We start from the raw sequence: 16,490 nt of genomic DNA, 5'->3' as shown, positions 1-16,490 counted from the left end.
GTGGGCAGGTTCCAGATTAAGGTAGTACAAATGACAATCTCTACCAATCATTTGGGGAATGAGGGGGCTGGTTTGGTTTTCTGAGGGACTGGTCCATTTCTGAAAGAGGCCATTTCTACAACACAGCTATACAAGCCTAGAAGCACTAGCCAATGGAAACTTGCTATTTTCTATTCTAAATTAGATTGAAGTTCAAGATATATTGCTTCATTTATTAACACTCATGAAACTCCAAAGTGCTCCAGGGAGATTTCAAATTTGATAATATCTAGAGGTCTCTAAGGTAGAAATTCAAAAATCACTTTTTTTAATGCAGCCCAATTCACATTTTTAGTGATCTGAAACAACATGATCAATTCTTCTTAATCAGTTACTAAATCTGCAGGACTCTCAGCGATGTTTCAAGTGATCAACTTTATGTTGTCCCTAAGTCTACAGTAACACCTTGTTTTACAAATAGTTATAATTAATATTGCAAATAGCTACACTTATTCTAGAATGTCGCTCATGGCCAATCTAGTTTCTAAGATCTTTGATACAAACAAATCAACCAACCTGTATTTTCTGAAAATGCTTTAGGAATGAAAGTCAGTCAACAGCAGAAATAGAGATACACAATTTGTGGGGATCAGTATCTTCCTCAAAAGCAGTTTTAAATACTCTAAAATGCTGTAGTGTGTCCTCCAATCCTATCCACAGAACCTACCATTCCCTAATAATTTTACAGATATTTGAACGCATGCCACAGATGAACGAAGTGTGAGGTTTTGTGCAGCTACAAATTTGCATGGCTGTGAATTTGATTGTTCATATCAATATATTTTCCCCACTTCATAGCATGGACACCTTCAAGTTGCACTGAAAAATATTCCTTCCTTAAGAAGCTGTTTACAGTCTTTTGGATAAGACCTTCTAATATTAGTCACCAGAGCTGGCAAAGTATAGGGAGACAGAAATGTAACTTTACCAAATGAATCAAAGCCAAAAAAAATCTCTTTATAACTATGAGTATTTATTCCTAGTTTCTAATTCTTATGAGAGTATTTTCAGACCCACAATAAAAAATTAAGTATAAGCTCTTGAAGCAGTAAAATCTTTAGAGAGGATACTTTTACGTGGACTATTGTCTTGTTTCCTTATATTTATCTTTTCTACAAATATTTACTATACAAGAAAACTTTTGAGCTGGTTAGTTTAAACACTACTACAATACAGTAAAACGCTGGTCTTTGTCAAGGCTAACACTAACCTGCAGTTTACACAGAGGAGCTTAAAAAGGCTTATACAAAGCTTCATGAAGGTCTCTGACACAGTCAAGATGTGTAGAATAGTTAGCCAACAATAGATCATAAGAATTCTTGTGGTGAGCAGTATTATGTTTTTGCTGCTTGTGTGGTATATTTTACAGAAAAAGAAATAGAAACCCTAATTATCACTCTGAAGTTTTAAACAAATTTTAGCAAGTGCAATCCATATCTGAGAACTGTCTCTGGCAGAGAATCTCCAGTGATTGAGTCTCAGTCCTTACAACTTCAGCTGGAAGTATTATGTAGGTAACAATGATATTCCTTTACCCACTCCCCAGCTTTTCTTAAAATTAACTAAGGCTGTAATTTGGCGACTAAATTGTTCAGGTTTAAGCCTGCCAAGCAAGTTATAGCAGAAGGAAAACATTATCCACAAAAACAGTTCACCTATTAAGAGATTTAACTTCCCATGAATGTGTTTAGGTTGGGAAGTCCCAAACGACTTTGGCAATAAGCACTATAAAAAGAATTAAAACATTTTTAGAAAGGGGTCCCTAAAAAAAGAGGATTCACATAACTAGCATTTTGAGTGGGTAGCCACATAGACTAGCTATTAGGAAATGCCAAGAAGAGGTATGTGTCTTAAGCCCCATCCCTCAAAGTGAGTTAGGCCTGGTCTACACTATACAGTTTGGTCGACATAAGACAGCTTACGTTGACCTAATTACGTCAGTGTACACACGACAGCCTTGTCCCACAGATGTAAGTGCCCTACTATACCGACATAATAATTCCATCTCCACAAGAGGCTTATGTTGGCATAGCTGGGGTGACAGTCTCTACCTAGGCACTGTGCTACTTCCATCTGCTATTGACTGTCAATTTCATGCAGCCATGAAATTGACAAAGCTGGGCAGCTAGAGCCAAGTTGTCCCCAGCTCCCCACTCCCAGCCAGGTGGTTGCCCCTTGATCCCAGTCAGGAGCGGTGAGGTGAGAGCCGGGGTGGGAGGCATCTGGGCTCCCGGCAGGGAGCTTTGCGGAGCTGAAAGCCCTGTCTTTTAGCCCGCACACTGACCCTCTACAGTAAGTGAAAGTGCTCGTGATGAGGACACACACCACCAACAGGAGGTTAGTGAGGACATCAACCACTGCAGTAATTACTGAAGTCGCTGTAAGTAAGTCAACTTAGGGCTGCAGTGTAGACATGCCCTAAAATACCAAACTCCATGACTCCTTGCACTTGGAATCCACAACCATGAATGCTCTCCTGGAATTAGGCACCTAGGCCAGGTCAGCAAGAGCCGGTGGTGGCAGCGATGACGGCTGCCACCCTCTTTTACCTAACAGCCCAATCGTTAGGGCACTCACCCAGGAAACCAGACTTCAAATCCCCCCTCTGTCTAATGTGGAGCAGAGACCTGAATCCATGTTTCCCCTGCTCCAAAGTGAATGTCCTAACCATGGGGCTCTGGGGTATTTTAGGGTGGGTCTTTCAGTCTCTCCTGTTTTAGCTGTTCCATTTCACATAAAATATTTCAATATTCATCAGGCCAGAGAGATTGACTCTATTGTCCAATGGTTAGGGCACTCACCTAGGAGGTGGGAGGCCTAGATCCCAAGTCCCTGATCCACATCAAGCAGAGGGGGGATTTGAACCCAGATCTTCCATATCCTGGGTGAGTGGGATACTGGGTAAAGGGGAGAACCAGCACCACCGGCTGTATTTTGTGCAGGATGCAATCTAGTCAACATGTTCTAAGGCAGCCTACAAGCACATCTACGGGATCAAGCCACACAGGCAAGATAGGTTGGGAATACCTAGGTGTGAATTAGGTGCAAAGCTGCTCAGTGGTGTCAAGATTGAGGAGGCTGCAAGCATGCCCACCGGCAGAAATTTAATCAGCTTGGGACTTTACTAGAAGAAATTTAGGCACCTACACTTCCTATATGCTTACAGGGCTAGACAGCAGATAAGTGTTATGAGAATCTCATGTTTGGACAAAGGCACCTAAAATGGCAGCTAAACACTAGTCTCTTTTTGAGAATTCCACCCCTTGAAATCCAGATAATTCCACTGAAGAATGGATGGGGAAAAAAAACTTCTACAATCAGAAGACAATTTTTACTTAAATTTTCATGAACATCTGGGCCAGACCAGTGATCTTGTGTTGTCATGAGAGATGGAGTCACTATTGAGGCTTAGCCTCCCCCCATAGAAAGAGTATTGCAGAAACAGCAAGCTCAAGTCACAGAGGGAGTGGAACACCTTGCGTTGCTCTGCAGTGGCTTCTATAGCCAGAGAGAAAAATGAACCAGGAGGCGCTGGCAAGATGTACACACTTCTTTGTAATACTTTGGTTTATACTTTGAGGTGAACAGCCTAGCAGCAAAATGAAGTTAAGAATACAGAGCTGAAAAGCAATTAAAAAAAAAAGCCAACTGCTGCAGAAGGAAAACCTTCAGTAAGTCAGTTTTCCTCTAGAGCAAGTTCCATATGTAGTTAGCTAAAGAAATGAAAGACCCTTATGGTCTTCCCATAGCATGTTCTTCACACCGAGTTTAGGGAAACAGTGGAAGAGCCACACAAGGGAAAGGGAGAGACAAAATGCAAAAAGGAAAAAAGGAAAAGGGAAAAAAGAAAGGGCGGGGTAAAATGCAGAAAGAGAAGAGATAAGGGAATTAAAGCGTGTGTTGTATTGATAAGGGGAAGGTGGCGTCTTAGGGCATGGGTACGCTTGCGAGTTAGAACGCATTAAAGCAGCCCTGAGCGCTCTAACACACGACGTGTCCACACTGGCAAGGCACGTAGAGTGCCCGGACTCCGCGGCTAGAGCGCTCCTGGTACTCCACCTCAAAGAGTGGAATAGCGTTTAATGCGCCCCCGCTAGAGCGCCGCAGCGTCAGTGTGGATGCCCTGGTCTGTTAATGTGCTCTGATCGGCCTCCAGAAGCGTCCCACAATGCCTGTTCTAGCCACTCTGGTCATCACTTTGAACTCTACTGCCCTGCCCTCAGGTGACCAACTATCAGACCCGCCCTTTAAATTCTCTGGGAATTTTGAAAATCCCCTTCCTGTTTGCTCAGCCAGGCGCGAGTGCTCTCAGCGAATCTTTTCAGGTGACCATGCCTCCATGTGCCAGGCAATCTCCAGTATGGAGCAATGGCAAGGTGCTGGACCTCATCAGTGTTTGATGGGAGGAAGCTGTCCAGTCCCAGCTGTGCTCCAGCCATAGGAATTACAATGCCTTCGGGCAGATATCAAGGGACATGATGGAAAGGGGCCATGACTGGGATGCACTGCAGTCCAGGGTTAAAGTGAAGGAGCTGCGGAATGCCTACCACAAAGCCCACGAGGCAAAAAGCCGCTTCGGTGCTGCCCCCATAACCTGCCATTTCTACAAAGAGCTGGACGCGATACTAGGGGGCGACCCCACCTCGACTCTGAGGACCACCGTGGACACTTCAGAGCCCAGTTCAACAAGGCAGGAGGAGGAAAGCTGGAGCAAGGGTGCTGAGGAGGAAGACACCCCAGAATCCCTAGATGCATGCAGCCAGGAGCTGTTCTCAAGCCAGGGGGAAGGTAGCCAGTTGTGGAAGCCGGTGCTTGGTGAAGGACAAACACCAGAGGAGGTTCCCAGTAAGCAGCTTTTATTTTGCGAAGGAAGTTATTCGGTGCGGGCTCTTGGGGCGAGGAGGGTTAGGGCTGCATGCATGCCTAGATGTGGAATAGGGCGTTGCTGTGCTCTCTCACATCGTGGTAATCGGTCTCAGTGATCTCTTCAAAGGTCTCGTCCAGAACTTGGGCAATGCACTTGCGTGGGTTTCTTGGGAGAGCCACTGTGGTCCTTGTCCCAGTCAGGCTAACATGTCCGCGCCACTGTGCCGTGAGGAGCGGGGAGACCATTGCTGCACACAGGCAAGCTGCATATGGGCCAGGGCGAAAGCCACATTGCAGTAGAAGACCCTCCCTTGCTTCCCAGGTCACCCTCAGCAGCGAGATATCTTCCAGGGCGAACTCCTATGGAAAATGTGGGGAAACTGTTCAGTATAGGGGCCCCCTGTCGCTCTTGGCTCTCCCCAAGGCATAGAAACCCAGAAGGCAGTACGGCCGTGAAACAATCAGTCCCCCTTGACCATGTGCTTACTCACCATTTTGTGGCACCTTAGAGACTAACCAATTTATTTGAGCATAAGCTTTCGTGAGCTACAGCTCACTTCATCAGATGCATACTGTGGAAAGTACAGAAGATCTTGATCATCATACACATTGTAAGGAGAGTGATCACTTTAGATAAGCTATTACCAGCAGGAGAGTGGGGTGGGGCGAGAGAAAACCTTTTGTAGTGGTAAACACCCATTTTTTCCAAGGTTTGTGTGTATAAAAAGATCTTCTGTACTTTCCACAGTATACATCCGATGAAGGGAGTTGTAGCTCACGAAAGCTTATGCTCAAATAAATTGGTTAGTCTCTAAGGTGCCAAAAGTACTCCTTTTCTTTTTGCAAATACAGACTAACACGGCTGCTAGTCTGAAACCTGTCATTATGCAAGGCACTGCATTTAGCCGTATGGAGTGGAAATCAACCAACTGCATGAAAAAACTTGTACAGATACAGACAGACATCATCTTCCTTTCCAAATGCAAACAGATGGACATCGTACCAAGAGGACTGAAGGTAAAAAATCCATTACAATCTAAATACCACACAGACTATGCTGACAGCTTGTGCCACACGCTCTCAAAGAAACAACGGAACCACCTGATCAACATCCTCTACAGCAAACAGGGAAAGATAAAGAACGAGCTCTCACAAATGGGTACTTAATTAAAAAAACCAACCTTCCACACAAACTTCCTCGTGGCTGGACTTTACTAAAACTAGACAAGCCATTTACAACACACACTTTGCTTCTCTACAAAAGAAAAAGGACACTAAACTTTCTAAACAACTACATGCCACAAGGGGCCACAGCAATGGTTCCCTCAACCCACCCAGCAATATTGTTAACCTATCCAACTATACTCTTAGCCCAGCAGAAGCAGCTGTCCTATCTCGGGGCCTCTCCTTCTGCCCCTTCACCCCCACAAACATGATTCAGTTCTGTGGTGACCCAGAATCCTATTTTCGACATCTCCGACTCAAGGAATATTTCCAACACACCTCTGAACAACATACTAATCCACACAGACCTCCCTACCAACACTACAAAAAGAAGGATTCTAGGTGGACTCCTCCTGAAGGTTGAGACAGCAGACTGGACTTCTACATAGAGTGCTTCCACCGACATGCATGGGCTGAAATTGTGGAAAAGCAGCATCACTTGCCCCATAACCTCAGCCGTGCAGAACACAATGCCATCCACAGCCTCAAACAACTCTGACATCATAATCAAAAAGGCTGACAAAGAAGGTGCTGTTGTCATCATGAATAGGCTGGAATATGAACAAGAGGCTGCTCGGCAGCTCTCCAACACCACTTTCTACACGCCATTACCCTCTGATCCCACTGAGAGTTACCAAAAGAAACTACAGCATTTGCTCAAGAAACTCCCTGAAAAAGCACAAGATCAAATCTGCACAGACACACCCCTGGAACCCCAACCTGGGATATTCTATCTACTACTGAAGATCCATAAACCTGGAAATCCTGGGCGCCCCATCATCTCAGACGTTGGCACCCTGACAGCAGGATTGTCTGGCTATGTAGACTCCCTCCTCAGTCGCTACGCTACCAGCACTCCCAGCTATCTTCGAGACATCACTGACTTCCTGAGGAAACTACAAGCCATCAGTAATCTTCCCAATAATACCATCCTGGCCACTACGGATGTAGAAGCCCTCTACACCAACATTCCACACAAAGATGGACTACAAGCCATCAAGAACACTATCCCCGATAATGTCACGGCTAACCTGGTGGCTGAACTTTGTGACTTTGTCCTTACCCATAACTATTTTACATTTGGGACAATGTATACCTTCAGATCAGCGGCACGGCTATGGGTACCCGCATGGCCCCACAGTATGCCAACATTTTTATGGCTGACTTAGAACAACGCTTCTTCAGCTCTCGTCCCCTAACGCCTCTACTCTACTTGCGCTACATTGATGACATCTTCATCACCTGGACCTATGGAAAAGAAGCCCTTGAGGAATTCCACCATGATTTCAACAATTTCCATCCCACCATCAACCTCAGCCTGGTCCAGTCCACACAAGAGATCCACTTCCTGGACTCTACAGTGCTAATTAACAATGGTCACATAAACACCACCCTATACCAGAAACCTACTGACCGCTATTCCTACCTACATGCCCCCAGCTTTCACCCTGACCACACCACACGATCCATTGTCTACAGCCAAGCTCTACAATACAACTGCATGTGCTCCAACCCCTCGGACAGAGACAAACACCTACAAGAGCTCTATCAAGCATTCTTACAACTACAATACCCACCTGCGGAAGTGAAGAAACAGATTTGATAGAGCCAGAAGAGTTCCCAGAAGTCTCCTACTACAGGACAGGCCTAACAAAGAAAATAACAGAACGCCACTAGCCGTCACCTTCAGCCCCCAACTAAAACCCCTCCAATGCATTATTAAGGATCTACAACCTATCCTGAAGGATGACCCAACACTCTCACAAATCTTGGGAGACAGGCCAGTCCTTGCCTACAGACAGCCCCCCAACCTGAAGCAAATACTCACCAGCAACCACATACCACACAACAGAACCACTAACCCAGGAACCTATCCTTCCAATAAAGCCCGTTGCCAACTGTGCCCACATATCTATTCAAGGGACACCATCACAGGGCCTAATCACATCAGCTACACTATCAGAGGCTCGTTCACCTGCACATCTACCAATGTGATATATGCCATCATGTGCCAGCAATGCCCCTCTGCCACGTACACTGGTCAAACTGGACAGTCTCTACGTAAAACAATAAATAGACACAAATCAGATGTCAAGAATTATAACATTTATAAACCAGTCGGAACACTTCAATCTCTCTGGTCACACGATTACAGACATGAAAGTTGCGATATTACAACAGAAAAACTTCAAATCCAGACTCCAGCAAGAGACTGTTGAATTGAAATTCATTTGCAAATTGGATACAATTAACTTAGGCTTGAATAGAGACTGGGAGTGGTTAAGTCATTATGCAAGGTAACCTATTTCCCCTTGTTTTTTCCTAACACCGCCCCCCCCCCCAGACGTCCTTGTTAAACCCTTGATTTGTGCTGGAAATGGCCCAACTTGATTATCATACACATTGTAAGGAGAATGATCACTTTAGATAAGCTATTACCAGCAGGAGAGTGGGGTGGGGGGAGAGAAAACCTTTTGTAATGGTAAACACCCATTTATTCATGCTTTGTGTGTATAAAAAGATCTTCTGTACTTTCCACAGTATGCATCCGAAGAAGTGAGCTGTAGCTCACGAAAGCTTATGCTCAAATAAATTGGTTAGTCTCTAAGGTGCCACAAGTACTCCTTTTCTTTTTGCGAATACAGACTAACACGGCTGTTACTCTGAAACCACTCACCATTTTGGGGCTCCCGTGGATTATGTGCACTCACTTTGGGACAGGCAAATTATGCTATTGTTTAGACTGTGCTTGCCCTTAAGTACAGGAAATCATTGCTCTATCTGGTGTGAACAATGCTGCCTCTGTTAAGTGTTGTATTTTGCCTTTACAGATGCAACCTTGAGATCTCAGCCGTCCGTGTTATCACAAGCCGAAAGACTGCAAAGAATTAGTAAGAGACCACGTAGAAGCAAAGATGTGCTGCATGAAGTAATGCAGCAGTCCCTTAACGAGAATCTAAAAGCGCAGGAGTGGAGGGACAGTGAAAGGAGGATCCACAAGCAGAATGTGGATTGCCAGCACAAAAACCCGGAGCTCCGGCAGCAAAGCACGGATTGGCTGATAAGCATCATGGAGTGCCAAGCGGACTCGATCCAGGTGCTTGTAGACATGCAGGCAGAGCACTACTGTGCCCGCCCACACCTGCAGCTCATCCCAAAACTCTTTCCTTTGTGCCCCCATGTCACCTCCAACCCACTTTTCCCAACATCTGGGTTCTTATCGCCACCAGCTGCCTCCAACACCTATAGCTTCACCACTCAGCCCTGAAAACTATAACTCTTACCCACTGCACTCAACCCCCATCACCATGCATCATAGCCATTCTGAAGTGCAGCACTCATTGCACAGCACTCCAGGCAGGAAGGCCAAGTATGATAACAGGACATATGCAAATCTGTGATTGTACCATTCCCCACCCCACTCCCTTACACTTTCTGTTTTCCAAGCAGCTGTGTTTCTTTTCAATAAATGGATTTTTTGGCTTTGAAAACATTCTTTATTATTGCATAAAGTAAAAGTAAGGTATTTAGGCCAGGAAAGCAACAGTTACTGCAAGTCAGCATAGCAAACACAGATTTCTACTAACATTGGAACCACTGCACTTCACTCCAGTGCAGAGCACCAAACATTACTGGTGGCTTTCAGCCTCAAATTGCTCCCTCAAGGCATCCCTAATTCTTGCAGCCCTGCGCTGGGCACCTCTAATAGCCCTGCTCTCTGGCTGTTCAAATTCAGCCTCCAGGTGTTGAACCCCCAAGTTCCATGCCTGAGGGAATCGTTTACCCTGCCCTTCACAAATGTTATGGTGGGTACAGTACGCGGATATAACCGCGGGAATGCTGTCATCGGCCAGGTCCAGCTTCCATACAGAGAGCGCCAGCGACCCTTTAAATGTCCAAAAACACACTCCACTGTCATTCTGCACTGGCTCAGCCTGTTGTTGAACCGCTCCTTGCTGCGGTCAAGGCTCCCTGTGTAGGATTTCATGAGCAACGGCATTAAAGGGTAAGTGGGGTCTCCAAGGATCACAATGGGCATTTCGACTTCCCCTACGGTGATCTTCTGGTCTGGGAAAAAAGTCCCAGCTTGCAGCTTCCTGAACAGGCCAGTGTTCCAAAAGATGCGCGCCTCATGCACCTTTCCGGGCCAGCCTGCGTTAATGTCAATGAAACACCCACTGTGATCCACAAGCGCCTGGAGAACCACAGAGAAATACCCCTTCTGGAGGCTTGGTGGGCTGGTGCCAGAATTGGAATATGCATCCCATCTATCACCCCTCCGCAGCTAGGGAAACCTATTTGTGCAAAGCCAGCCACAACGTCATGCATGTGAGCCAGAGTCACGGTTCTTCTGAGCAGGATGCGATTAATGGCCCTGCAAACTTGCATCAACACGATTCCAACAGTCGACTTTCCCACTCCAAACTGGTTAGCGACCGATTGGTAGCTGTCTGGAGTTACCAGCTTCCAGATTGCAACAGACACCCGCTTCTCCACCGGCAGGGCAGCTCTCAATCTCGTGTCCTTGCACCGCAGGATGGGAGGCGAGCTCCTCACACAGTCCCATGAAAGTAGCTTTTCTCATCCAAAAGTTCTGCAGCCACTGCATCCTAGACTTGCAGGACGATGCGATCTCCCCCACTCCGTGCTTGTTTCCCAAGCCCAAAAGCAATATTCCACACCGGTGAGAAGGTCCATGAATGCCACAAGCAATCATCGTCGGAGTCCTCATTGTCAGTTTGGATCTTAAGGAGTAACTCGACTGCCAAACGTGACATGCTGGTGAGACTCGTCAGCATATTCCTCAGCAGTTCGGGCTCCATTCCCGCAGACCAAAAGGGAAGACAGAGCACACAGTACAAAAAACACTGAAAGATGGTGCCAAAAGTGGACAGAGGCACAGGGATTGCTGGGATGCGAACCGATGCATCACGGGGCATTGGGACAGGACCCAGAATGCCCCACACCCTCCGCTCCCTTCCCACAAGCCACAGCGCCAGAATGGGAAAAGGTGCTCTGTGGGATAGCTGCCCAGAATGCACCGCTCCCAATGCCACTGCAAGTGCTGCAAATGTGGCTATGCCAGTGTGCTTGCAGCTGTCAGTGTGGACAGACTGCAGCGCTTTCCCTACTGCGCTCTACGAAGGCTGGTTTAATGCAAAGCACTCTACATTTGCAAGTGTAGCCATGCCCTTAGGCTGAACAAGGGGCAAGGTGCTAATAAACCCCTTGCTCACCATTCTGTAGAAGAGTTGAGCATTCTTTGAGATTGTGTCAGATTATCACTAGCTTGATCCCACTGTAACAACCATTTTAAGATTTAATTAGGCACACAGAAAACAGTTAAAGCATTTGAAATTTAAAAGGTTAGAAGACTCATTTTAACAATTTCCCATTCTCTTTTGTTGTATTACAATCTTTTACAGTGAAAAATTTGACTAACTTTTCAGATGTTATTCGAGATTATATTAATTGGTCCCTCTTGGAAAGGAAGTGTTTGTTTAGGCCTGCTCTAAACCTACAATTTAGATGGACCTGGCCATGTTGCTCAGGAATGTGAAAAATTCAGACCTCCAAACACTGTAGTCAAGCTGACTTAAATGTGTCTACACCAGGAGTTAGGTTGATAGAAAAATTCTTCTGTCAACCCAGCTACTGTCATCTGTAAGGTTGGATTACCTATATCAACTGAAAATCCCCTTACTTTGATGCAGTAAATATCTACATTACAGCAGCATCCATAGTGTAGACACACCCTTAGATGGTCACGTTTGCGGCTCTTATATTGAGGTCTGATTCCATTTCCTTCCAGGCAACAAATACATACAAAAAGGAGAAGATAGGAAGTGTAGTTCCTTGGTGTATTTCTTATTTTTAAACCATCTGCTAGGAAATTACAGGCACAGCACATAGTCTCATCAGCCATTCCAAGACATGACAAATTTACCACTGTCGGGCTGCTTAAGGCAACTTTATCTTGACTTTCTGGTTACAGGTGTTGCTTATGATGATAAAATTTGCATCAAGCTCCTCTGTCTGCAAATTTCACTCTTTGGTCCATTAACTCAGCTTCAGCAGGCTACAAAGTAACTCCCAGAAAAGCCACACTGAGAAAGAAGTGGGATGCTATTCCCATTAATATTACCCAATCGAAACAGGATTCCAACTATTCAATTTTTTTAATTCCTCAGCTCCTCATTGTGCCAGTGTCACCTTAACAGGAACAGTGAAGATCTTAACTGACAGATTTTAGTTTCAGCATATGCCATTTGTACCAATCTAGCTTTTGATTATTTTGGAAATGTTTATGAAACATTACTGTCTACCCCAAACATTCAAAAATAAAATCCAAAAGGTTAAAATAAAATGAGGTGGTTTTTACTTGCACCTTTGGTTTTTGAGCCTTTAGGGTCACATTTTCAGGCTTCTCTCTGCAACAAGGAGGCTAGAATCTTTTGTTGTTGTTTTAAATAGATGTTGAGATTCTCATAGAACCACAATTCCATAAGCCAGTGCTTTAAGAAAAAATCAAATACTACCGACCTCACAACCACCATTGAAAGAGTTGGCAACACATGTAACACACTGAGCTCGGCTTTTTAATAAATAAATAAGCCTCTGTCCCACTTTGCACAACACTGAGTATTCCTCCCCACACTTCAGTCTAAGTTTTGAGCCATACTGATGGATTCTGAAGACAGCAGAGTAAGGGCAGCTTTTTACTCTATTTATAAAAAACTTCTCCAATGTATTTAAGTGCTGTAAAGGAAAGCACCTGTTATTGCAGTTCACTGGTAGCTAATCCTGGGGAAGATCATTTTTAAAAAGTCAAAATCTGAACTTTCCAGGTCTTTGGGTTACAAAGAAAGCTTCCAGTGTGAACAAATGCAGTGTCGTCTTAGCCAGATTTGTGCAAAATAAATAAATAGGAATTGCGGGTTTTGTGATAAAAGCATGAAATTTGCGACAGTAAATGTGTTATTGGGGGGAAAAATGTAATCTCCCCCCGTTGAAAGTAGATTTTCCTATGTTTCAGACTACTGTGGAAAGTTCCCCAACTTTAATAATGAAAGTGAAAATACAGCTTTTTTTTTTTTTTAATTGTAGCAGAAGATCCAATTGAAAGTTACATCTTTACAAAGACGAAGGGAGGGGCTATTACTAAGCAATTTAAATATGCCAAAAACAAGCTCTCTTGACAAGTTCTTCCAGTTACAAGAAATGTTTAAATAAGAACTTATACCATCATAGCCACAATGCTCTCATCCAGGCCTCTTAAAATAAAGTCATAATGCTTAGTGTGATATCAAAGATTTCCAGCAACAGCTACTTGGTCATAAGTATAAGACTATGACTGTATTATAGGATTTACCACCAAAAAATAAATATTCAAAAATAGATATGCAACAAAATGAACACTAACAGCTACTTGCAAAGTACATTACATTTTGCAAATATATTTTCTTAAGGTCATTCAAGTGTGAAAGTTCCTCTAAAATTATATCACTAGCTTCCCATCACAGTGAACATATTTCTATTTCCCTCAATATCAACGTTTGCATTACAATGGTCTCTGAAGACCCACACCGAATCAGGATCAGGTCCCCGTTGCATTATGCACTGTACAAACATATAGTAATATATGATCCCTGTCCCAAAATTTACAACTGCAATCTTACACTTAGAAGAGAATGAAGAGAGTAAAAGCTCAACTTTGATTCTCTAAACAGAGAGCCTTGATGTTTGAGACTTCTGTGTGTAACAAAAAATGCATCTCTTATGCGCTTTTGAAAGTATTACACCAGATACTTAAGTAACTTAAAAGCCTCACTGAGCCACTTAAGTACTTTTGAAAGTGTCACTAGTAATCTATTCTGAGTTCCTACAAATCAATTTCACAGCACTTCAATTTGGGGGGGCAGGGAGAAGAGAGATAAGTGTTATTTAAGTGCAAAATATTATTACTGAGACACAAATCTATGGATTTTTAAGAATGTTGTGTTAAACAAATGCCTGGCAGGTTACACCACTAAGTGCACTTACTAAGTGTTATTTCAAAAGTGGTCATTTATACAAATACCTACACTAGCTTGCCTACACAGTTAGCACAGTGGAGTCATGAGAGGAAGTTTTGGAAGGCCAGCAATACAAATGTGGATAAGGCAATACAGGTATTAGGTATAATTTTCTGCTTTATGAGTGGGACAACTTTTGTTCAAGGGCCATTTAACATCACCAGAAAACGTTTGGCACCAAAATACATATGTAAAAAAGCCACGTGCTATAAATCAGAAGGAGAGCGAAAATGCACTCATGGAAACAAGTTGTGTAACCTAGTACGCCCGGCCATAGTTGCACTCACTAGATAAAAATACCCCAACAAAAAACAAGCCAGCAATCCAAACAACCCGCTCTCGTATCAGGAAGATGACCGGATAACAGTCCAGACCAAACAGCTGCTAAGGACACGCCACTGCAAAAACCACACTGCTGCTCGCTCGCGGAGTCGAAGAGCGCAACTAACACCTCCGCGACACTGGCCGCCTCGCCTAGGGAGGGTGCGGGACAGCAACAGCCAGGCGGGGCTACCCCACAGGACCCCGGCAGCCCTAAGAGCATTTCCTAGGACCACCAGCAGCGACCCGCCCCGCCCCGGGAGCCAGGCCGACGGCGCGCCAAGTCCCACCGGCGGCCCCGCTAACCTGTCAGCCCGGGGGAAAGGACCGAGGGGTTCCCACCCTGGCGACCCGGGCTCGGACACGCCCGCCGGCCGCGCCGTGCAGCCGCGAGAGCCCCCCGCGCTCCAGCCCCCCAGCCCGCGGGCAGAGAGCGGGGGGCTGCTGACTCTCTGTGTCTGTCCGCGCCCGGGCTTCACCTTCACCGCGGGGCGGGGCAGCGGCTGCGGTCCGCGAGGCTCGGCCTCCGCCGCCCGGCTCCGGGCACCTCCCGTCGCAGCCGGGCGCGAGGGGCCGGCGGGAAGCCGGAGTCACCCGCGGGCCGCGACAGGCCGGGCGCGGCTCCAGCGCGGCGCCCCCGATGTTTTCATACAAACCCCGGCGGCGGCGGCGGCAGGAACCTGTCGGCGTCCGGAGACGTCACCGCGCACCCGCCTCTCCCTCCCCGCGCGTGCGCGCGCGCAGTGCCGATGGAGGCGCGTGCACGCAGCAGAGTGGCGGCCTCCAACTGCAGAGCCGCGTGCCCTGGGGCCAGTCCCCACGGGTGGGCCTTGGGGGAGGGGATGCTGGGTGTCAGCCCGGGTTAGTGCCCTGCCTCCGCCAGCGACCAATAGCAGAGCTTCCCAGGGAGGTGTAAGAAACCCCCTAGCGAGCAATGAGAGAACCAGATTTAAGGGGACCCTGGTCAGCCCCTTTGCCTGCATGCATTGTGTTGCAGCCTTTCATGGGATCGCGCACAGGTTTTTCCCTTAAGGACTGACCCTTGCCTCAGCCTGTACCCAGGATGGATAGCGCTCTGGCTAAATCAGGGATGCTAGGGAGGAAGGTCCCAGGATTGCAGAAATTGGAAGGCGTGTGGAGAATGAAGCAAAGAACTGGAAAAAGAGAAAGGATGAGCCTAGGGTGTACAATTTGTGTGTCACCCCAGGTGACCTAGAGTCTATGTGTTCCATAGAGTGCCCACATGGCACTGGGCGAGTCACACCAAAAATTCGGCATGTAGCCACTAATTCTGTGTTACTCATTTGATGGGTGCATAGCTTAAAACATATTGGGCATGATTTTCACAAGTGCTGTAGCTCATGAAAGCTTATGCTCAAATAAATTTGTTAGTCTCTAAGGTGTCACAGGTACTCCTTTTCTTTTTACAAGTGCTCAGCAATCACAACTACAACAGAAGTCAAGGGGAACTCCAATTGCTAACTACCTGTGGAGCTAAGGAAGGGTGGTGTAAAGAACTGAGCAAGAGTTTGAGGAACAGAGGTCCTAAATTTTCATTCTGGCTGTATTACTGATTCATTTTGTGGCTGGGGACTTATCACTTTGCCTTTCTTTCTCTGTTTTCCCATTTGTAAAAGGGGGATAATAATATATAACTTACAGGAGTGTTAAGAGCAGGGGTGGCCAACCTATGGCTCCAGAGCCACATGCGGCTCTTCAGAAGTTAATATAAGGCTCCTTGTATAGGCATCGACTCTACAGCTGGAACTATAGGCACTAACTTTCCAATGTGCCGGGGGTGCTCACTGCTCAATCCTTGGCTCTGCCACAGGCCCTGCCCTCAACTCCACCCCTTCCCGCCCAAGCCTGCCATGCTCTCACTCCTCCCCCCTTCCTCCCAGAGCTTCCTGCATGCCACGAAACAACTGATTGGGAGGTACGGGGAGGGAGGGGGAGACGCTGATC

General features: G+C 46.0%; 1 protein-coding gene across 4 annotated transcripts in view; it reads right to left on the bottom strand.

Annotated features, from left to right (window-relative positions):
• Nucleotides 1-15,266, bottom strand: part of AGTPBP1 (ATP/GTP binding carboxypeptidase 1) — a 143,464-nt gene extending 128,198 nt beyond the window's left edge. For 2 of the 4 annotated variants that reach the window (XM_084629415.1, XM_084629417.1), the window contains exon 1: nt 15,005-15,166. The gene's annotated coding sequence lies outside the window, so the exon portion shown is untranslated. The other 2 variants (XM_084629416.1, XM_084629418.1) reach the window with 2 other exon arrangements.
• Nucleotides 15,267-16,490: the final 1,224 nt, after the last annotated feature.

Source organism: Lepidochelys olivacea (genome assembly GCF_965140295.1).
Source record: "Lepidochelys olivacea isolate rLepOli2 genome assembly, chromosome: 5".
Lineage (NCBI taxonomy): Eukaryota > Metazoa > Chordata > Testudines > Cheloniidae > Lepidochelys > Lepidochelys olivacea.
This window is presented reverse-complemented; position numbering and strand designations above follow the sequence as displayed.